Source organism: Schistocerca serialis, chromosome 3 (genome assembly GCF_023864345.2).
Source record: "Schistocerca serialis cubense isolate TAMUIC-IGC-003099 chromosome 3, iqSchSeri2.2, whole genome shotgun sequence".
Classification (NCBI taxonomy): Eukaryota; Metazoa; Arthropoda; class Insecta; order Orthoptera; family Acrididae; genus Schistocerca; species Schistocerca serialis.
In genome coordinates, this window is record NC_064640.1 from 630908783 (window position 1) to 630933855 (window position 25073).

Sequence of the window (25073 nt, forward strand, 5' to 3'; positions counted from 1 at the left end):
CGGAATCTCTCCCTCCTCCTCCGCCAACACTTCCCTGGTGCCCCCATCTCTCTCCTCACTCCCAGACGGGATTCCATTCTCATCTCCTCCCCCGGCTCAACCCTCCATACTGATATCCTCTCCACCTCCCCATCACCCGTTTTGGCACCAACACCTCCCTGAACCCTGCTCCTTCTCCGTCTCCTACCCGCCAACCCCAACCCCCGCATCGCCCGCCAACCCTCACCGCCGTGATCACTCTGCTTATTAGTCCGACGATCATGGAGGAGGAGGTGTTGGCAGAGCTTCAGGCACATCCCCATCTGGAGGTGCTTGCGGTTCGTCGCATCCACAATGCTGCCGGTCCCACCCGCCTTATGCGGGTCTTTTCCGAGCACGCCCCCTCCATAGACTGTCTCCTGAAGGTGGGTGCCCTCCTTTTTAACCAACGTTATAAAGTTGACCCCTCCCGTTCCCCTCCTCAATCCTTCCGCTGCCAAAGGTGCTTGCGGTATAATGTACACCTGACATCTTAGTGCTGCGAGGCCCCCACCTGCCCACACTGTAGGCAAGCCCACTTTTTACGGCACTGCCCCAATCTCCAGTACCCCCCTTCCAGTAATACCTGTAACCTCCCTCATCCTACATACTCCCAGAAATGTAAGGCCCGACCCCCTCCTACCACTCCTGAACTCACTGTTCTTGTCCACCATCTGGACGCCCCCACCCTTCCCGGCAGTTCCCTTCACCCGCCCCCTACCACTGAGGACATCATCAGATTCCTCACCATCATCGTTCAGAATGTTCATCCTTTTCAGCGCCCGCACAACCTCCAACAGATATCCCTCGCCGCCCGTTCCATTTTCCAACTAAAAATGTACGCCACCTACTCCAGCATCCAGGCCCATTTCACCTTTTCCCGTCTTGACACCCTCGTTTAAATCCATGTCATGGCGCGACAGCACTGTATCCTTTTCACCTACATCCGCCCCCTTCCTGCCAACAAGAACCACTTCCTGCACACCCTTGCCACCCACCGCGTGGATGTCTTCCTTCTCAATGAAACCTTCCTCCACCCCCACCACACTGTCCACACTTCGCCCTACCTCCTCCACCGTTCCGATAATCCCCTCCCGATTGTGTGAGGCGGAGTTGCCATTGGTCACCACCACCAGATCCCAGTTCAGCTCCAACCTCTCCTTCCCGACCCCACCGAACACTTGATCCGTAGTCTGTTCTACCCTGGCCTTACCGTTACCTGCACCACCATCTATGTCCGCCCTAACGCTCCTATTCCCTTCGACTTCCTCTCCCACATTGACTGTACCTTCTCCTCCTGTGTGATCGCCGCCGACCTCAACATCCATAGTCGTTCCGCCGCCCAGTTACGGCGGTGGCATCGGTTCCTCTCCTCCCTTCAAGGTGACCTCATCCCCATCCCCCAGCACACTCGTCCCAAATCCAACTCCACTCCTGATGTTATCCTTTCCTCCCCCAACCTCCTTGGCTGCATAACAGTGGATGTCCTGGAGCCCATTGGTAGCAACTGTCTCCCTGCCCTCCTCACCGTTTCAGATGGTCGTGGCCCCCGTCCCGACCCTCGCAATGACCCTCCCCCTAAGTACATCCATGGCTATTTCCGTGCTAACTGGAATGCCTACCGGGATACCCTTTCCACCCAGGTCGATAGCCACCCCTTCACCTACCACCCCCCTGACGATGTAACCCATGCCGCCTCCTTTCTCCAGCAGACTTTGTCTGAGGTCGTGGAGGCCCACGTCCCTACTGTCGCCGTCCACCCCCACCATCCTACCTTACGCCCACAGGCTGTCCTCCTCCTCCGTGAATCCCGCCGTCTCTACCGTGCCTTCCTCCGCACACGTGACCCGGACACACTACGACGCCACCGACAACTCCAGCGACACATTCGTAATTTGCTCGCGGCTAAGAAACGCCGGGACTTGCGACAGACATGCACCCAGTTAAATGCTACCCTACCTATCAACTCGTCCAAGTTGTGGTCCACCTTCCGTCGCCTTACCGGAACTAAACCCTCCCCCTACTATCCTCATCTCCATGATGATCACCCCTTCCCTGACTCCGTTAGTAAGGCCAATCACTTTGCCTCCTACCTCTCCGATGTTTTCTCCAACCCTGATGATCCCCAGTTCGATTACTTCCTCTTCCTGGATATCCGCGATCGAACTGACACCTCTGTCCCTCCCCTCGCACCTGGTTTCCAGAACTTGGACAACATTGCACACACAGAACTCAGTGCCCCTATCACTACACAGGATCTCATTGCTACACTCCGCACAAAATGCAACACCGCTCCTGGTCACGATCGTGTCACCTACCGTCACCTTTGTGAAGCTCCTGTCTCTTTCCTCTTCACCCTGGCCAGGCTCTACAATGTAGTCCTGTCCAACAGTTACTACCCTGACCTGTGGAAAACCTCCCGTATCCTGATGTTCCTTAAACCTGGCAAACCGCCATCCTCCGTCTCCTCCTACTGTCCAATCAGCCTTACCTCGGTCTTCAGCAAGGTCCTGGAATCTATCCTCACCCGCCGCATCCACCAGCATCTCCGCCAGCACCGCCTCCTTCCCATTACCCAGTGTGGCTTTCGGCCGTCCTTCTCTTCTGACGATCTTCTCCTTCACCTCACTCATCTCCTTTCCGACCAGCTTAATTCCCGTCGCTCCGCAATCTTCCTCTCCCTGGACCTCGAACGAGCTTATGACTGTGTATGGCATTCCGGTCTCCTCTTCAAGCTCCAAACCTTCGCCCTTCCCATTAACTACGTCAGTCTGATCGGCTCCTTTCTCTCCCACCGTCCTTCCTACGTCACCATCCATAACACAGACTCCTACACCTCTTTTCCCCTCTGCCGGTGTTCCCCAAGGCTCCATTCTCTTCCCCCTTCTGTACCTTTTGTATACGGCGGACATGCCACTTGGTGCAACCAGTGGTTGCTCAGGTCAATCCCTCCAAAAAACCCAGGCCATCCCTTCCTTCCGCCTCCTTGATTTCTATCTCACCGTCTATGGCCGTCCTATCGCCCTCACTCCCACCTTTAAGTACCTTGGCGTCACCCTCGACCGTCGCCTCTCTTGGACTCCCCGTCTCCGGACAATCCAAGCCAAGGCACGCCCCCGACTCCATCTCCTCAAGCTCCTTTCCGGTTGTACGTGGGGTCTGGACCCCTCCACCATCCTCCACACCTATAAATCCCTCATCCGCCCTATCCTTTGTTACGCCCATCTGGCCTGGATCTCCACCCCCCTACCTTTTATAAATCCCTACAAATCCTTGAATGCCATACTCTCCGCCTCACCTATCGCATCCGTCTCCCATCCCCCATTCGGATCCTGTATCATCTCATCCCCTTCCCCCACCTCCTCCTTTTCCTTGAAAGGATACAGATCCTGAACACCTCCCGCAAACTCGATCCTCCTCATCCGCTTGTCTCACCCATCCTCTCCCACCCCCGCCCGCTGCCGCGCCTGTATTCCCACGTCCCACCCGGTCTCCATCTCTCCACCCTCCTTACCCTCTCCCAAGGTAGCTTCCGCCAGCTCCCCCTCCCTGGTGACGTCCTCCTCCCCTCCATCTACCCCTCCTATCAACTTTGATCCCCCTCTCCCCCACTTCCTGTGTCCTTTCCTTTAGGCACCCTCCCTCTCTTCTCTTTCCTTCCCTTCTCTTTCCTTTTCCCCCGTCCCCTCCCTCCTCCCCTCTTCCCCCAGGATTCCCTTCCCCCTTCCTCCTTCTCCTATCTCCCCTGCCCATGGCATCTCTGCTCTCCCCTCTCCCTCTCCCATTCCCCTTCTTCCTCCTCCTCTCTTGGCAGGTCCCCAGACTCGCACACACTCAGTGAACATTCGTGCGCAGGAGATCATCGCCATCAGTGTCTCGTGTGTGTGCCTTCGTTTGTGTTTAGTGTTTGTTCGCCGTCACGCCACCACCGTTCACGTGTGCCGTCGCTATCATCCATGTTATGTGTGCCGTGTCAACTAGTGTTAGTGAGGTTTCTCGTCCAGCGTGAACGGCTTCATGTTTTTTTGTTTTTTAGTGTCTACATTTTTTGCCCGCCGTTTTGACTGTATTCTCTGTGCCACCTCTATGTAATACTTATTGTCAAACTCAAGGCTGAAGAGCGGCGTACTCTGCTGCCGACAGCCCGCCTTTGTATAAAGTGTTTAAAATCACAATAAAGAAAAAAAAACCTAGTCCAGCCAGTCTGGTACTCACTCTGGATTTCGTTTCTATCTCGGCGGTACTGCGTTCTGGTCGTTGCTTGTTGCTAGTTGTTGACATTTGCCTGGCTCTGGTTCGGAGTGGATTACATTTGGTGTTTGGAGTTGTGGTTTCCACAAGCCTCCGTTGTTTATCTCTTCCTTGTTGTGTCGCTGATAGTCGGTCGTGGTCGGTTGTTGTCGGTTGTTGTCAGTTGTTGTTGGTCTGTCGTCCGACTCGTCCGTGTTTACCCGGTGGTGCGTGCTCCACCGCCGGCGGCTTCCCCGCCTGGCGGCTCCGATCCGCGGCCCAAGGCGTTCCCGCTGTTGGTTATGGTTACAACACTACAACCATTTGAAAACGTGTTGCTAATGAGACCATTTTTACAAGTAGCTGGGCGTGATCCAGTAAATCACTTGTTTTACAGTTCCACACATCAATGAACAATGAGACTGCTCGTGTACTTTTCGATGGGTTCTCATCAACGTGGTGCATTAACGCCTTTTCCAGTTGGGGCGTGTGGGGCCTTCCTGGAGCGCCACAGTCACGCCTGCTACCGGTGAAGGTAGCCTTTCTCTATACCGCTGCGTGATTGTGGCGAAAAGCGTACGCGATGTAGTCTGAAGTTGTGAAGAACTATCTTGATAAAGGCGACGAGCAGCTCTTCCATTGCCGTAGCTTCGCCATTCAGGAAGATAACGTAAGTGTTTTCTGCAAACTTGTACTTAACCATATTGCTCCAACACTAACAGACACGTGAATGATGCTCAACCTGGCCAGTGAGGTAGTACAGGATGCCAAATGACATCAGCGAACGTACCTAGCAAACATGTTTTCAAACGGCTGTAGCACGAAAACGGTATGTTTCCGGACATGTGTTCCCATTCAAAATATTACGTACTCACTTCCCTCTGCAAGTCCTAGAAGTTTGTAACGTGAACTTCCGACCACCCTGTACATACATCTTTTGTTGTTGTTGTGGTCTTCAGTCCTGAGACTGGTTTGATGCAGCTCTCCATGCTACTCTATCCTGTGCAAGCTTCTTCATCTCCCAGTACCTACTGCAACCTACGTCCTTCTGAATCTGCTTAGTGTATTGATCTCTTGGTCTCCCTCTACGATTTTTACCCTTTAAGCTGCCCTCCAATGCTAAATTTGTGATCCCTTGATGCCTCAAAACATGTCCTACCAACCGATCCCTTTCTAGTCAAGTTGTGCCACAAACTTCTCTTCTCCCCAATCCTATTCAATACCTCCTCATTAGTTACGTGATCTACCCACCTTATCTTCAGCATTCTTCTGTAGCACCACATTTCGAAAGCTTCTATTCTCTTCTTGTCCAAACTGGTTATCGTCCTTGTTTCACTTCCATACATGGCTACACTCCATACAAATACTTTCAGAAACGACTTCCTGACACTTAAATCTATACTCGATGTTAACAAATTTCTCTTCTTCAGAACCGATTTCCTTGCCATTGCCAGTCTACATTTTATATCCTCTCTACTTCGACCATCATCAGTTATTTTACTCCCTAAATAGCAAAACTCCTTTACTACTTTAAGTGTCTCATTTCCTAATCTAATCCCCTCAGCATCACCCGATTTAATTTGACTACATTCCATTATCCTCGTTTTGCTTTTGTTGATGTTCATCTTATATCCTCCTTTCAAGACACTGTTCATTCCGTTCAACTGCTCTTCCAAGTCCTTTGCTGTCTCTGACAGAATTACAATGTCATCGGCGAACCTCAAAGTTTTTACTTCTTCTCCATTAATTTTAATACCTACTCCGAATTTTTCTTTTGTTTCCTTTACTGCTTGCTCAATATACAGATTGAATAACATCGTGGAGAGGCTACAACCCTGTCTCACTCCTTTCCCAACCACTGCTTCCCTTTCATGCCCCTCGACTCTTATAACTGCCATCTGGTTTCTGTACAAATTGTAAATAGCCTTTCGCTCCCTGTATTTTACCCCTGCCACCTTCAGAATTTGAAAGAGAGTATTCCAGTTAACGTTGTCAAAAGCTTTCTCTAAGTCTACAAATGCTAGAAACGTAGGTTTGCCTTTTCTTAATCTTTCTTCTAAGATAAGTCGTAAGGTTAGTATTGCCTCACGTGTTCCAACATTTCTACGGAATCCAAACTGATCTTCCCCGAGGTCCGCTTCTACCAGTTTTTCCATTCGTCTGTAAAGAATTCGCGTTAGTATTTTGCAGCTGTGACTTATTAAACTGATAGTTCGGTAATTTTCACATCTGTCAACACCTGCTTTCTTTGGGATTGGAATTATTATATTCTTCTTGAAGTCTGTGGGTATTTCACCTGTCTCACACATCTTGCTCACCAGATGATAGAGTTTTGTCATGACTGGCTCTCCCAATGCCATCAGTAGTTCTAATGGAATGTTGTCTACTCCCGGGGCCTTGTTTCGACTCAGGTCTTTCAGTGCTCTGTCAAACTCTTCACGCAGTATCTTATCTCCCATTTCATCTTCATCTACATCCTCTTCCATTTCCATAATATTGTCCTCAAGTACATCGCCCTTGTATAAACCCTCTATATACTCCTTCCACCTTTCTGCCTTCCCTTCTTTGCTTAGAACTGGGTTGCCATCTGAGCTCTTGATATTCATACAAGTGATTCTCTTCTCTCCAAAGGTCTCTTTAATTTTCCTGTAGGCAGTATCTATCTTACCCCTAGTGAGACAAACCTCTACATCCTTACATTTGTCCTCTAGCCATCCCTGCTTAGCCATTTTGCACTTCCTGTCGATCTCATTTTTGAGACGTTTGTATTCCTTTTTGCCTGCTTCATTTACTGCATTTTTATATTTTCTCCTTTCATCAATTAAATTCAATATTTCTTCTTTACAGTTTTTAAAAGAGTTTGTATTTTATAATGGCAAGAACATGTCGTAGCTACAGCTCATATACACGTAATGAGAACGTCGTTGCAGTCCAATTTTTAACTTACAATTACAAGAACATGTCATTGGCACAGATGACGTACAGGTTATGAAAACGTTCCAGAATGCCGCTAAGATCTGTTATGCATACTTCCCCCATTCCATAATAACATTGTGGACATCGTAGGTAGCGATGTCTATGCAGTTCTACATACAACACTGCAGTCCCCCTGTTCATTCATTTATAACACGTCGTGGTATTCTAGAGGTTTTTAGTTAAGAAGGGAATATGCTTTAGTAAAATAACCAATCGCTTTTGACAGGTTAGAAACTCTGAAGCGTTCAAAATAAAAATACTATTCCTAATCTACTACAAACTTGAAATACAGGTGTAGATAATACGGCCATCTGGATTGCAGCCCGGGTTCGATTCCCGGCGGGGTCAGGGATTTTCTCTGCCTCGTGATGGCTGGGTGTTGTGTGATGTCCTTAGGTTAGTTAGGTTTAAGTAGTTCTAAGTTCTAGGGGACTGATGACCATAGATGTTAAGTCCCATAGTGCTCAGAGCCATTTGAACCATTTGAGCCATTATTACGTCTGTGAATTTTATAATGTAGGCTCTGCAATTTTATGCAGAAAAAACGTGCAAGTGACATTTTCACTTAAGGTATCGCCGACAAAAATAGCACTTTAGATTCTTGTAATCATAGTTAATCTTCTCAACTTGAAACTTTCATCAGTGAGCTGGCGTATGGCTACCATTCAGGAAAGATATAGTTGTAACACAATAAGAGAACGTCAACAGAATTAGCTTATTGTCTTGCTTGTTGAACATAAACGAATTTTGACAACGTACATTTCGAAGTGATTAGCATAATGTAGACAGAATCCAACGAGTCATACTATGACGAGTATTCAGCGTATTTTACGCAAAGAACATCGTTCGTCGTGAGGCAACGTGGGTACTCAGGAGGAACGATAGTACCTGCAGTCACATATCAGTCGTTGCTGGAATAGCTGCAAGAGGCAATTTATCTTTCTTTGCATCCCAACATTTATCCTGCTGAGACGCCGGATCGGCTGGCAGCCAGGCCTCTCTGCTAATCCGCCTTTCCTGTTTACCTTCGGCTTCGCCAGGCATTACGAGAGGCTGACTCTTTAAGCTAAACGTGGTGTACTTTCTGTATGGCACTAACAGGGCATCATTGTGACCCATTGTTTGTACCCCTCTATTTGTGATTTTCTAAACACTATGTGAAGGCGGCAGTCGCGGCCCGAGTAGATAACTGCAGCAGTACCCATGGCGAAATAATGCTTTCCTATGTAGGCATGTCTGTGAGTGGAGTACTCCTGACAACCGAGTAGACAGTGTATAGCTCCGAATGTCACATAGCTGTATGCTAAAATTTGAGAGCAGCTCAGACTATTCTACACTTTCACCGTATGCCCATACGGCTGTGGGCGATTGCGCTGAATTTTCTGGTCAGTCCCGACAACCACCGCATTGAGCCTGGGCTAACCTTCCCTCGCAATAACCACATTTGTGAATACAAACATTCATAGTAATTTCTTTGGGGTTTTTCTGAATTCTTACAGCGCATCCAAGAGCGGGGACTGTAAAAAAGGGATGGAAGACTAGCACAATCACGGAATCAGAAACGATGTGCCCTTTTCAAATGTAAAATCCAGACGTTTGACTACAGCGATTGAGGGAAATCACGTGAAAGCTAAATCTTAATGGCCGGACGGGGCTCCAAACTTCGTTGTACCCAAATGCGAGTCTAGTGTCATGACAACTATGCAGACTCACTCGGTACATGGAATGTGCTGTGATCTGGATGTCCCATGGTCCGTGGAAACAAGGAGAATAATACGAAATGAAATTAATTTATTTTACAAATCAAACTGCAGTACGGGTACAGGCTGCTACAGAGCAAGAGAAGTAAGTTCTCAAACAACACTGAACACATTAAAAGGCAATCATTTAAGGACTCACAATGTGAGCGGATTGCTGATATGTAAATATTATACAAAAATAATACAAAAAATTTTGACCTACGGTAAAATAACAAGGTAAAGGACCTTTGCTTCAAAAATTGGCTCTGAGCACTATGGGACTTAACTTCTGAGGTCATCAGTCCCCTAGAACTTAGAACAACTTATACCTAACCAACCTAAGGACATCACACACATCCATCCCCGAGGCAGGATTCGAAGCTGCTGCCGTAGCGGTCGCGTGGTTCCAGACTGTAGCTCCTAGAACCGCTCGGCCACACCGGCCGGCACCGTTGCTTCCCTCGTGTACTTATCGTCATAATAGGGCAAGGTGACTTAATGATTACGTGATGCAGATATTATAGAGGTGTAATTTCCACTGAGAAAATAAGAAGGCAGAAAATACAGAAACCTACAAACGGAAATGTCACACAACACCAAATTTCTGCTAAAGGGAAATGATTCAAACTAAACTGGTAATATAGCTGTGGTCAGTACTCATTTTACCCACAGAGATGGCCATTAGATGAAGCTACAATTTCATATCAACAATAATAGAACAGTCTTTGAAGTTGGAAAGAACATAGAACAGAATGTTAAGGCAGAAAAGTTGCTAGATCTAATCAGGAAGCACAAACGACGAGTAACTAGAATTTTTGCAATGACGAATAGTCATATCAACAAGCAATGAGATTGTGTAAACGATAGGTAGAATTACTTATTCTATCTTTTGCTGAAACAGTCGTTACATACTGCGTACTATCGAGTGAACTCCAGTCCCAGAGTCACCATCTGCGTCCCTCTAGCACGTGGATGTAAATCTTCCTCGTTGACATTCAAGAGACCACAAATTCCCTCTTTCTCATCAGACTTCAAAAAACTGTTTAACTCAGTTTCAGTCGTCAACAGTGGTACATGAAACCCAGTTAATGCCAGCTACAGTAGTGTCTTTAAATCCACAGAAAAGATTGAGTCTAATATATGCTACACATGAAGGCCATAGACAACCAAAAGACAGCCAGAAATATCTCTACTGATAGTAGTACTAACTTAAAAAATTCAGTACTACATTGGTAATGTTACAGTACTTGAAGAAAGTATGACTGTCTGGATAAAGCCGTTTTGTTTCACCACTGTCACTGGAAGAATGGAGGTAAAAGTTCCTCCTCCATACAAAACCTGGAATATTACACACTTTTTTGAAAAAAATGAGAAGCGAAACTTAGAAGAAATAAGTGACACAATCGACTTAAATTATCATACATAATCGGAATGTTAGAGATCAAAACAAGAAAGTGATATGTGGTGCACCAGTCACTACATTGTAAATTGAATAAACATACAATGAAAGGTGGGGAGCATGAAAACAAAAACTGTTTGCACTACCGAAGAACGTTACGTTATTTAGTCTGTAGAAGCCCACAATTTATAAGCTCGAATGTTGCTACAATAATATATGGCCGTCACAGCTGTCGTGATTAATCTAGTAAAATATGTAACGGTTTGAGTCTAATGTAAACAAAGAAAATTATAAAGAGAACTTACTTTCTCAATCTAAGCATAATAACAGCATATAATACAGTAATATGAAATGAGGCACACTGTAATAAAAAGTCATCAAATAAAAGAAGTTAATGGCAGGGCATGCATAGGTGCACAGCGACATCCTTACACATACTCAAGACTACATTAAGGATTTCTAACGAAATCAAATGACCTATTAAGTAACGTGGGACGAAAAACCAGTATATAATCTCTTTCACTCTTACAAGAAAATTTTACCTTCAAATCAATGGTATAAAATACTAAAAGTATTTGTCCCTTCTGAGAGCATACCACAACAAATTATAAAGCAGTACTGAAAGTAAAACATTGAGAGAGAAAGCAGTGTTTTCCTGCTCACAAGGGAAGAGAAGAATTGCGAACTCTCGAAGGTTTATCACGCAGAGCACATGAACAAACGTAAACGTTAGAGGAACATTGGTTTGTGTTTGGTTGTACTCCACGCACACTTTAGCCGGGGGAGAGCTTCCAACAACTTGGTGCCGACGATGACTTGTTAATGGAGACGGGACGGTTCTTGGACATGAGTAATCTCTGGAACTTATGTGCCTGTGACACGTCGCAAGGTTCAATCAGTGTCCACCGTCGAAGATCCTATAATTAGGTACAGAGTGATTGCGTTTGACAGAGCAACAGCGGAGCTGTCGCCGAAAAGGAGTCCACTCCCCTTTCAAGGTCGGATGTCTACCCGCCGACACGCGCTTCATAACCTCCACCCCTCCTCCGCGCAACCATTGATTCTACGAGATGCTGTTGGCGCGAGTTAGTGCATGGGAAGGGGCTTGTGACACTGTGACGAGACATCCCTCTACCCGAGGTCCACGAGACAGACAGGCCACGGAGCGTATGTCACGAAGGTAGGCCTAAACTCGTTCGCTCGCGCAGCTCAGCAGACAAAATGTGTTTCTAAACCTGTTAACTCGCAGCAGGGCGTGTACTTTGACTGGAATGTGCTATTATGAAGTCTTACCGCAACAAAATTTAATTTAAGATCCATACTCAATATAAATGATATAGCATTTATAACATTTAGTCTCTTCTGTGTAACAGTCCTCATTCCATACAAAAGTGGTGCCTTATGGAACTGATAATCAGTTTGACATGATTTTAATTTTATTTGCTCCAGTAACGGCGCAACGAATTATAAGTAGGCCTATGGACTTCCATCATTGTAGGACTAATAACAGTATGACGCTACAATAGCGGATTCCAGAAGAAGATGCAATTCTTGTTTGTACGTACACACCTAGTTATGAGTTAACAGGCGTAGAAACGTTGTTTGTCTGCTGAGCTGAGGGAGCGAGCCACCTCAAGCCTACCTTCGTGACGTACCCGCCGCGGCCGGTCTTTCTCGTGGGCCTCGGTTCTGTCCCTATGGTCAGCAAAAAATGGTTCAAATGGCTCTGAGCACTTCGGGACTTAAGATCTCTGGTCATCAGTCCCCTAGTACTTAGAACTACTTAAACCTAACTAACCTAAGGACATCACACACATCCATGCCCGAGGCAGGATTCGAACCTGCGACGGTAGCGGTCACCCGATTCCAGACTGAAGCGCCTAGAACCGCACGGCCATATGGTCAGCGGTACAGCGGTTTCACTTGAGAAGCGAGGGCGCCGTGCGCGTCGAAGTCGCCTCTGACGTCAGCAGGCAGAAGGAGTCTGCGCCGGCGGCGATATGACAGACCGCTCAGCCCCCCTAATACAGTCAATGGATTCACGTTTTCCACTCTACTTCTCCTCCTACTTCTTCTTCTCCTTCCTCTTCCCCTTCCCCTTCCCCTTCCCCAATGTTCCGAAATTTGTATTAAATATTGAGGTACTGTGATGATGCATTATCAACCGCATGTGTTACAGTATGCGTTTGACACACAATTAGGCATCTCGCATTTTCGATTTCCCTACGCACGTGCATTCTCCTCCAACTATTCTACCGAGAGCGCGGATATGTGCGTCGATGTGGGATTGAGATCTTCGCTTTCTCGGCCCACGAACGTTAGGACATACATGAAAAGACGCATAAAAAACTACACATTGTTCGTAGCACTCTGTCCTACAGTTAGTAACGATCTGGGCAATGAGGACATAAATACACTTCCTATATACAATAATATGACTTTTAAAAAATCGTACACCGAGTGCCACTAAAATTTTATTAAAACGAGAGGAAAGGTCTAAAAACACAAGCCTAACTTACCAAAAATACCCTCTCCAGAATATTATACAATACAAGGAAAAATATTGGTCTCACTTACACATGACCTCACTTACAGCATGTGGTCAAACTCGATTAATTTCTAATTTGGTGTTTACTTTCCCACATGCATTTATCTTACCACATTTCAGCACCTTATCGCTCCATCACTTCCTATAGTACCTCTCTGTCAATTGTCAATATAATAACAATCTACAGTTCTATAGTCCCCAGGCCACAGGCAGACATTGTAACAAAGATAAAGAAGGAACAGTATATGTGTTTAATCATCCATTGTGTATCACGGTATGTTGTTTCCTTGTACCCTTAATGCATGAGAAATCACTGCACTGCAGACACCTCTCATATCTGGCCAAAGCCAGATCTGAGAAGATTAATTTTTAGTGAACTGCACCGTCATTGCAGTTACATAGTCCACACTGACATGTCTGTGTGTCAGGTATAATATAAGAGAACAGTTCCGTTTTGGATATATATGGTGGTCCATTGATCGTGACCGGGCCAAATATCTCACGAAATACGCGTCAAACGAAAAAACTACAAAGAACGAAACTTGTCTAGCTATAAGGGGGAAACCAGATGGTGCTACGGTTGGCCCGCTAGATGGCGCTGCCATAGGTCAAACGGATATCAACTGCGTTTCTTTAAATAGGAATCCCCATTTTTATTACATATTCGTGTAGTACGTTAAGAAATATAAATGTTTTAGTTGGACCACTTTCTTCGCTTTGTGATAGCTGGCGCTGTAATTGTCACAAACGTATGGCTCACAACTTTAGACAAACAGTTGGGAACAGGTAGGTTTTTTAAATTAAAATACAGAACTTAGGTACGTTTGAACATTTTATTTCGGTTGTTCGAATGTGATACATGTACCTTTGTGAACTTATCATTTCTGAGAACGCTTGCTGTTACAGCGTGGTTACCTGTAAATACCATATTAATGCAATAAATGCTCAAAATGATGTCCGTCAACCTCAATGCATTTGGCAATACGTGTAACGACATTCCTCTCAACAGCGAGTAGTTCGCCTTCCGTAATGTTGGCACATGCATTAACAATGCGCTGACGCATGTTGTCAGGCGTTGTCGGTGGATCACGATGGCAAATATCCTTCAACTTTCCCCACAGAAAGAAATCCGGGGACGTCACATCCGGTGAACGTGCGGGCCATGGTATGGTGCTTCGACGACCAATCCACCTGTCATGAAATTTGCTGTTCAATACCGCTTCAACCACACGCGAGCTATGTGCCGGACATTCATCATGTTGGAAGTACATTTCCAATCCCTGACGCAGTGAAACATCTTGTAGTAACATCGGTAGAACATTACGTAGGAAATCAGCATACATTGCACCATTTAGATTGCCATCGATAAAATGGAGGCCAATTATCCTTCCTCCCATAATGCTGCACTATACATTAACCCGCCAAGGTCGCTGATGTTCCAATTGTCGCCGTCATCGTGGATTTTCCGTTGCCCAATAGTGCATATTATGCCGATTTACGTTATCGCTGTTGGTGAACGACGCTTCGTCTCTAAGTAATCAGTCATCGTCCAGTAATTTCTATTGTTCCCACTGGCAGAACTGTACACGGCGTTCAAAGTCGTCGCCATGCAATTCCTGGTGCACAGAAATATAGTACGGATGCAATCGATGTTGATGTAGCATTCTCAACACCGACGTTTTTGAGATTCCCGATTCTCACGCAATTTTTCTGCCACTGATGTGCGGATTAGCCGCGACAGCAGCTACAACACCTACTTGGGCATCATCACTTGTTGCAGGTCGTGGTTGACGTTTCACATTAGGCTGAACAATTCCTGTTTCCTTAAATAACGTAACTATCCGGCGAACGGTCCGGACACTTCGATGATGTCGTCCAGGATACCGAGCAGCATACATAGAACACGCCCGTTGGGCATTTTCATCACAATACCCATACATCAACAATATATTGACCTTTTCCGCAATTGGTAAACGGTCCATTTTAACACGGGTAATGTATCACGAAGCTTCCTTCTGCACTGGCGGAATGTTACGTGATATCACGTTTGTAACTATTACAGCGCCATCTAACACAAAGCGAAAAATGTTGTCCAACTAAAACATTCATATTTCTTTACGTACTACACGAATATGTAATAAAAAATGTGGGTTCCTATTTTAAAAAAACGCAGTAGATATCCGTTTGACCTATGGCAGCACCATCTAGCTGGCCAACCATAGCGCCATCTAGTTTGCCCCTTCAAGCAAGACGAGTTTCGTTCTTTGTAGTTTTTTCGTTTGATGCTTATTTCGTGAGATATTTGGCCAGGTCACTATCAATGGACCACCCTGTATATATTCGGATCTACGTTATGACATGTTCGGATTCCGCATGATCGGAACATATGCATGTGTCGGAACATCGATCATGTTGATGACCTGAATCGATGTTTTTAGCTTAGCAATAGTTTAAGGGTCATCGCTGTACACGTTGTCTGTAATGCAGGCCCATAAAAAGGAGTCGCATGTGCTTAGGTACGGAGAATATGGCGGCCAAACGAGCCCCATGCCAGTGGCTTCTGGGTACCCCGGAGCCAGAATGCGCTCCCCAAAGTGCTCCTCCAGAACGTCAAACATTCTCCTGCTTCAAAATCTTGTCGAAATCAAGGTCACTTTGGATAAGGGGGATGAAATAATTTTTCAAAACCTTTAGGTACGGTACTCACTGTGCCTTCAAGGAATATTGCACCGATTATTCCGGGACTGGACTGGACATTGTACAACACACAGTCACCCATCGAGGGTGAAGAGACTTCTCGATCGAAAAATGCGGATTCTCAGTATCCAAAATGCTGTAATTTTGCTTATTGACGAACCCATCCAAATGAAAGTGTGCATCGTCGCTAAACCAAACCATGCATGCGCATACCAATACCCATCATGCCCCGCGACCAACCGTGCAGTTAGAACGTTCTGGCGCAAACCGTTCAGAAGTTATGACGATTTTATTTTATATAGTTTATCTCCAGAAGCGTTTAAGATATCGCTATTCTGTTTTCAACAACATGAATTTTGAAAGTGACCTCAACAAATGACTTATAGTCTCTTGTCATAGCTGTATTATTTACAAAGGTTTCGATATTAACATCGCTTTTTCAACTGGAACTATACTAATGTAAGCTTTAAGTGGGAATGCACTGCGGGTACTGCCCAGGAAATCAATGATGTCAGGATATGCATTCCTGGAATCGATGACATCAACATTCCAGAAACTCCCTTCCCTTCCCCATTTCCTGCAATTTATGTTATATATTCGGGTGCTTTGATTATGTGTTAGGAACAGCACTTGTCACAGTATTCGTCTGAGACACATGTCAATAAGGTAGCTCGCATTTTCGCTTTCTCTACACATATACGTTCCTTTCGAATTGGTGACTGCTGAAAGTATTGACTAGGTACTGTCTTAAGTCCCAGCTTGTCAAGATTAACATTCTGTCTACAGCTACGTGCTAATCAGCGCCTATGCCACTACGAAAGCGTTATATTAAGTCAGTATGAGAAACACTGTTTTCTAAAACAGTACCGCCAAGCAACGTTATTTCGTAGGTCTTCAGAAAGGGAAAAAGTGGTTCGTACGCAGACTAATATCAACCCACGGGTAGTTTAAATTCTGTAGCGAGGGAATCGCGACGTTGTAATATAGGAGGTCCTGTCACGGCTTCCAGAATATGGTTGATATGTTTCGTGCGTTAAGCTTCGATTTATAACTTCAATATTTGTCCAGCACGTATGAAGATGCCATTAGCTGGATAGTGCCTTATTTTAAATGCTGTACTACTGCACTGCGTATGCACCGAAAATGACATTAGCATGGTCACATGTTGCTCCGTCAAGTGCGACCAGTCGCAAATCAGTGGTGGAACATACCAAAATGCAGGCTTAAAAAAATTGGTAGCATTAACTACATGCAGTTCAATAATACATCTCCGATTCAACATCTGTATGCCCCTCTTTAATGCGATTAGCGGCACTGTCTCTCCTATATTATTGTAATGTGCTTCAGAAAGAATAAACAAGCTTTTATTGGTCAGGAAAGAGCCTATGCGTCATCCGTAAACAGTAAAACGCATGACCGCCACCCGTCACATTTTCATTACATGTTCCTAGGTTAGTATTACATCAGCACAGTAACGCGATACCTACAGAAAAACAGTTCCACATATCTCCAACGTCTTTAGTTGTTGTGATTTGCCCTGTCACTTGACAACCCCCACCAGGAAAATTATCAACTCGCCCTTCAAAAATGCCAGCTGAGCTACCCACACTAAACAGCCTTCCATAAGGGTAAGAAAAACGTTATTCCATTTTTTTCCTTGTAATTTTCTGGAGTGGAATGACTTTAATGCACATTTATAAACTTAGTTGCTAGGAGCACGATCAACCAAAAGCAATATCTGGGCGCTATACTGGTGACGAATTCTGTAAAGCGGCAGTTAGGTAAATTAATATGATCCTGCGGTTTTGGAACACTGTAATAACGGTTATTCTACATCTATGCACATGTCAGCAGCATAACGTAACGCATACCTACAAGCTGAGCAGGACGTGGTGGCCGAGCGGTTCAAGGCGCTCTGTCCGGAATCGCGTGACTGCTACGGTCGCAGGTTCGAATCCTGCCTCGGCCATGGATGTGTGTGATGTCGTTAGGTTGATTATGTTTAAGTAGTTCTAAGTTCTAGGGGACTAATGACCACAGATGTTAAGTCACATAGTGCTCAGAGCCATTTTGAACCTACAAGCTGAAGTAAAGAGACTGTACCGCACCAGGATGTCACGCAGTAGGTTAGCGCTTTACTGGCGAGGAGAACACGTCAGATGCCATAACATTAATTTCCAGACACTTCGCTCAGTGGAGGAGCAGTCAGAATAAGCGGACACAATTCTCGGCTTATTCGTAGATACGCAACGATTTCTGAGTAAGCGGTAGTCAAATTGTTCGAGATATATTATGCGCCTTTCCTAGAGTGAGTGGTTCGGTTGGGGCAATGGCACAGTGACTATCGGCAAGCATTTACACATCTCCCCCCTCCCCCTTTCACCCTCACCTTCGAAAACCGACTATTACCTTTATTTTTGTTCTTCGCTCATACACTCAAGTCCGTAGAAGACAACTACATTTATGATTTTCCAATGTATATTGAAACAAATTTTTCCTTGTGCCATTACTAATATTATGTCTGGTGAACGAATTAAAAAATAGAAAATGAATGAAAAAATAATCTGAAATATTTTTCCGTGAAATTATTGTAATGTATCTTGATCTGTAATCACTTGCAAGCGGCAGCCTACGGTAAAGTCATCCTTTATGCGTGATTTGGCGCATACAACGCGCGAAATCTTCAGCAGTGTTAACGTTTCTTTTCTCAGTGAGATTTAAACGAAAAAATATCGTTGTGGAAAACAAGCCTGGGCGCAATTATCGCGGTGTTCCGAATTTCTATGTATCGAATATCTCTAGGATCGGTATAATCCACGGGCATTCACAAAATCTTTCTCAAGCATGAACAGAAGAATATAATAAAAGAATTCGGAATTAATATAAGAATGAAATACAAGAATATGAGAATTGAAAAGGATAGGAACCTCTGAAAATAACATACACACATATTTTAAGTAATAAGTATCTGATACTTATCGTGAATCCCAGTTGTAATCTTACAGTTACTATAACGCTCTTGTATTCCTTAACTTCATAAGAACGATTCGTGTGGTAATCTTCTATGGATATGAGTAGATGAATGGGGAAAAAATAAAAGTCATTATCTGGTTACGGGACGCAAAAAGCGAGGGGTCGCGGCACTAGCAACTGTGACTCGGGTTACACCGAGATTGTTGCGAGCAAAAAGGCATCAGAAATACGTCGAAAATTTGACGATTGTTTTCTCAGAAACAGTCCAGTATCTACGGAGAAGCCGAAACACGTTCTCGCTTATTTTGGCTCCTCTTCCACTGAGTGGAGCTTCTGGAAAATCGGGTTACGGCACCTGCCGTGTTCTGCTCTTGAGTGCATTTCGCGAGGCGCTACCTTCGCCTGCAACGTACTGAGGAAGTCACATCGCTGCGACACGAGTTGCTGCTCAGCGACATGTGCACTACACAGCCTGCATGTCCCTTCTCGCTAACCAGCGCAGTATTCTAAGAGCTCGTCTTAAACCGACCTCCCCTTACTGAGTCTTCTAATAAAATGTATATTTTTACAGTACAATGTATAAATAAACAAGATGTGCTTCAGTTGCTGCACCATATCCTAGCACAGTAATTTTTAATTAAAAACTGTTTAACTAATTTTTTCAGTGTTTAACCTCAAGCAGTTTCTTAAAAAAATTACCATCAATCAAGGGTAAAAGAAGCAAATAAAACACCGAAGTAAAGTTACCTACCTTTTACCAGGAAATAATGAAAGATCGCGTTTCCTTATACAATCGTATATGAAACGTAGATAACTTAATTGTGAACACGATGGTATAAGATTGCCTCAGTAAAAGTGAGACTCTCTTTAGTTTACCGCGGTTTTAAGTTTCAATAACTGAATACGAGTGCCAGACGCAGTGGAGAAACACTGAAAAATCGAAACGCATGCAACAGAGACAGACGCAGAGTAACAGCTTCATGTGAGACAGTCACCGACTAAAATAGGCTAGGTATGCTCATTTTTCCGTGTAACAGGAGTCCAAGATAATGAGTCACGAAACTCCCACCATTTTATTGCACCTGCTACTCCAGCGCTGACAAGCACACACTGCGAAATAATTGTGTATTGCATACATGGAGTGTACAAGCGCGCTCAAAACGCAAATCTTCACTCTGTGCTTTGAGATTTGGAAAATTTAATAATTTCAACAGCATAAACACACAGTATAGTAATAATTATGAATATTCACCTACCGTTCACATTTTACGTATTTCTCTATGGAGGAGGGTTAATAAATGAAGGAAATAAATCAATATTTTAAAAAACCGAGAAGCTAATTTATTGAACAAACTAAAATGCAAAGATTGCAAGTACTAATAATTATTCAGAATCTGATGCATCAGTAGTTCAAATATTGAAATCAAATTCTGAGGGATTGTCGTCATTACTATCTATGTCTGTACTTGCAAAATTTCGCCGACTTGTAAGACCGTTAGGTCCTCGACGATTGGCTTTAGTCATTCACGTACAAATCACTGATTCAGGCTTTAGTTTCATACAGTAAGGGTCGGAGGCATTAGACCACATAAAATTTGCAGATATTATGAGTAAAGTTTTTTGTTCAGTGATTTTTATAATGGTGGAATCATATTTGAATTTAAACTTTTTACTTTTTCCATAAGTCGTTCATTATCTGTTTTGGCGGAATAATGCGTTTGGAAAATGCAAAGTCTTGCATTTTTAGCACTTTTACACTGCTTTATATCATACATAAGAGTAGCAAACTCTTGAAACATCTCAGTTTTTTCATCAGTGAAAACGTCGGCATTATCGGTTGATGACGTAAACTCGATTTTTTTGTATTTAGATTTTTGCTAAAATTTTGAACATTCAGACTTTCCCCTTCTTATAGAAAGCTGTGGTGTAATCGTAGCCTGTAAATGCGTGGAATGTTGGTAGTATGAGTGTCCCAACTTCAATGCTTATTCTGTGCAGTTAAGGTCTTTCTTTATTGTTTTTAGCCTTAGGCGCTGAAATTGCCAATCAAATTTTAGATTCAGAAACTTTATGCATACTCACCAGCTATATTACAGTGTCAGAGACTTTTAACAAAAATTTCGAAGTTGCTGGCGCTTTGCTAACACGAAACATAATTCGTGTATGCATTTCTTCATGTTGGCATTCAAAACAATTTTTTCAGATTTTACAGCTGATAAGAACAGCACTGTCTTCTAACGGTTATAAATACTTCCTTAGTTTGCATTGATGAATAATGGTCATACGCCAAATAATTGTCCAGAACTGTACCAAATGCTCCTTAAAATGATAATTCTTAGGATATCCCACAAAAGCTTCTATAAACAATATCAAACCCTTGTCGACTTTGACGTTCAGAATCTTTGACTGAAGCCGCTAAATAGCGATCAAATACAATATTTATCTCTGTAGCTTTAGCTGGTTTGATGAGAATGGATTTAGCTATTTTATCAAAGGCCTATGGCGAAGAGGATCCGATATTTTATCAGAGGTAAAATGCATCTACAATTCCAATGTTTGCCGGCCGGAGTGGCCGTGCGGTTCTAGGCGCTACAGCCTGGAGCGGAGCGACCGCTACTGTCGCAGGTTCGAATCCTGCCTCGGGCATCGGTGTGTGTGCTGTCCTTAGGTTGGTTAGGTTTAATTACTTCTAAGTTCTAGGCGACTGATGACCTCAGACGTTAAGTCGCATAGTGCACAGAGCCATCTGAACCAAGCCAATTTCAACGTTTCTTTGTGTTAGCTGAACCATGCTAATTTCACATTTGGATGTCGTGGCTGGACTTATCTGTCTTCCTCAGTTTGCTGGTAACGAGGAGAAAAGCAGACGACAATGGTGGTAGTCGAAATGCGAACAGTTATTTTTTTGTTAAGGCTCCTTACACGGAGAAATTAGCGTGTCCAATCTCACGCGGAGCTATTATTCTGCGTCTTTCTCTATCGAATAGGTCTCGAGATTCACTGTTTCTCCGCCACGTCACGCTCTCGTATTCAGTTACGGAAACTTAAATCGCGGCAACCCTAAGATAGATATTTTGGCTGAGCAGTCCAATACCATAGTGTTCAGAATGAAATTATCTACATTTTATGCAGATTGTCTTGATTGATGGTAATTTTTTAACGAAATTGCTTGAAGTTAATACATTATAATGCATAAAATTTTTATAATCCACCTCAATGAACCATGACCCTTGCCGTTGGTGGGGCGGCTTGCGTGCCTCAGCGTTATAGATAGCCGTACCGTAGGTGCAACAACAACGGAGGAGTATCTGTTGAGAGGCCAGACAAACGTATGTTTCCTGAAGAGGGGCAGCAGCTTTTTCAGTAGTTGCAGGGGCAGCAGTGTGGATGCTTGACTGATGTGGCCTTGTAACATCATCCAAAACGGCCTTGCTTGCTGGTACTGCGAACGACTGAAAGAAAGGGGAACTACTGCTGTAATTTTCCCCGAGAGCATGCAGCTCTGCTGTATGGTTAAATGATGATGGCATCCTCTTGTGTAAAATATTACGGAGGTAAAATAGTCCCCCATTCGGATCTTCAGGCGGGGACTACTCTGAAGGACGTCGTTATCTGGAGAAACGAAACTGGCACTCTATGAATCGGAGCGTGGAACGTCAGATCCCTTAATCGGGGAGGTAGGTCAGAAAATTTAAAAAGGGAAACGGGCTAAGTTAAAAGTACATATAATGGGATTTTGTCAAGTTCGGTGGCAGGGCGAACAGGACTTCAGGTCAGAGGAATACAGATTTATAACTACAAAATGAAATTGGGGAAATGCAGGACTAGGATTAACAATAAATAAATAATACGAACGCGGGTAAGTTACTATGGAGCATAGTGAACGAATTATTGTAGCCAAGATAGACACGATGCCCACACCCACAGAGAAGTACAAGTATATATTCCAACTACATCCGCAGGTGAGGAGGAGATTGAAAAAATCTAAGATGAGATGAAATAAATTATTCATATAGTTAAGGGAGACGGAAAAGTTAATAGTAATGGGGGACTAGAATTCGATAGTAGGGAAAGACAGAAAAGGAAAAGTAATAGCTGACTGGGGGTAAGGATTGAAAGAGGAAGCCGGCTGGTAGAATTTTGCACGGAGCATAATTTAATCGTATCTAACACTTGGTTTAAGAATCATGAAAGAAGGTTGTGTATGTGGAAGAGACCTGGAGACACCGAAATATTTGAGACTGATTATATAATAGTAAGACAGAGATTTAGGAACCAGGTTTTAAATTCTAAGGCACTTCCAGGAGCAGATGCAGTATTTGAAAGAGATGGGACCTGGGTAAACTGAAAGAACCAGAGGTTGTAGGGAGTTTCCGAGTGAGCATTATCGGACGACTGATAAGAAAAGGGGAAAGAAAAGCCGTAGAAGAAGAATGTGTAGCTTTGAGAGATAAGACAGCGAAGGCAGCAGAGGACTAAGTAGGTAATAAGACGAGGGCTCGTAGAAATCCTTGAGTAACACAAGAGATATTGAATTTAATCAGTGAAAGGAGAACATACAAAACTGCAATAACTGAAGCAGGCGAAAGTTAATACGGAAGTCTAAAAAATGAGATCGAAAAGAAGTGTGAAATGGCTACGCAAGAATGACTAGAGGGAAAATGTAAGGATGTAGAAGCATACATCACTAGGGGTAAGATAGATGCTGCCTACTGGAAAATGAATGAGACCTTTGGAGGAAAGTGAACCACCTGTATGAATATCAAGAACTCAGATGGAAAATCAGTCCTAAGCAAAGAAGGGAAAGCAGAAAGTCGGAATGAGTATATAGAGGGTCTATACAAGGAAGATGTACTTGAGGGCAATATTATAGGCGTGAGAGAGGACGTAGATGCAGATGAGGGGGGAGATATCATACTCACGAAAGACGTAACTCGAAACAAGGCCCCAGGAGTAGACGACATTCCGTTAGAGCTATTGATAGCGTTGGGAGAGCCAGTCATGACAAATCTCTTCCATCTAGCGAGCAAGATGTATGAAACGGGTGAAACAGACCTCAAGAAGAGTATAATAATTTCAGTCCCAAATAAAGGAGGTGCTGAACCGTGTGACAATTAGCGAACTATCAGTTTAATAAGTCACGGTGGGAAAATACTAATTCGAATCCTTTAAAGAAGAACTGAAAACTGGTAGAATCCAAGCTAGGGGACCATCAGTTTGTATTCCGGAGAAACGTAGGAACACGCGAAGCACTACTGACTCTACGACTTCTCGTAGAAGATAGGTTAAGGAAAGGTAAATCTACGTTTATAATATTTGTAGGCTTGGAGAAAGTTTTAGCAATGTTGACTGGAATACTCTCTTTCAAATTCTAATGGTGGCAGAAGTAAAATACAGGGAGCGAAAAGCTAACTGCAATTTATACAGAAACCAGATGATAGTTGTAAGAGTCGAGGGTCAGGAAAGGGAAGCAGTGGTTGAGAAGAGATTAAGACAGATTTGTAGCTTATCGCAGCTGTTATTCAATTTCTATATTGAGCAAGCAATAAAGGAAACACAAGAAAAATCTGGAGTAGGAATTAAAGTTCAGAGAGAAGAAATAAAAACTTTGAGGTTTGCCGATGCCATTGTAATACAGCAAAGGGCCTGGAAGAGTAGCTGAACGGAATTGACCGTGTCTTGAAAAGAGGATAGGGAGTACATGAGATGAAGACTGGCAGTGGCATGAAAAGCATTTCTGAAGAAGAGAAATTTGTTAACATCGACTATAGATTGAACTGCCAGGAAATCCTTCCTGAAAGCAATTTACGAGATGTAGCTATGTATGGAATTGAAATATGGACGATAAATAGTTTAGACAAGAAGAGAATAGAAGATTTTGAAATGAGGTGCTACAGAAGAATGCTGAAGATTAGACAAGTAGATCACGTAATTAATGAGGGCATATTGAATAGAATTGGGGAGAAGAGAAACTTGCGGTACAGCCTGACTAGAAGGAGAGATCGATTGGTAGGACACATTCTGAGGCATCAAGGGATCACTAATTTAATACTGGATGGAAACGTGAGGTGTAAAAGTCGAAGAGGGAGACCGATAGATGCATACAGAAGCACGATGTAGGTTGCAGTAGTAACTCGAAGATGAAGAGGCTTGCACAGGGCAGAGTAGCATGGAGAGCTGCATTAAACCAATATTGGAACAGAAGACCAACAACAGAAAGAACAACGTATAAAATATATATTATATTAGGAAACTCGATGAGGGAAGATCGGTTTCAGTAGGAATCTTAGACTACACGCAGCTACATCGCCCAGCCGATTTTCGCAGCAGTATTTCGTTAATTTCAGCACACAGCTACAGTCAGTGGGGACACGCCAGTGCTGCCGAGTACAGTCCATTTCCGAGTGGATCAGGAATCTGAATTGCTATAAAACAGAAGGATCGTGATGTTTTATGTAAGGACACACACCAGCCATTGCTAAAAGTGCTTAAC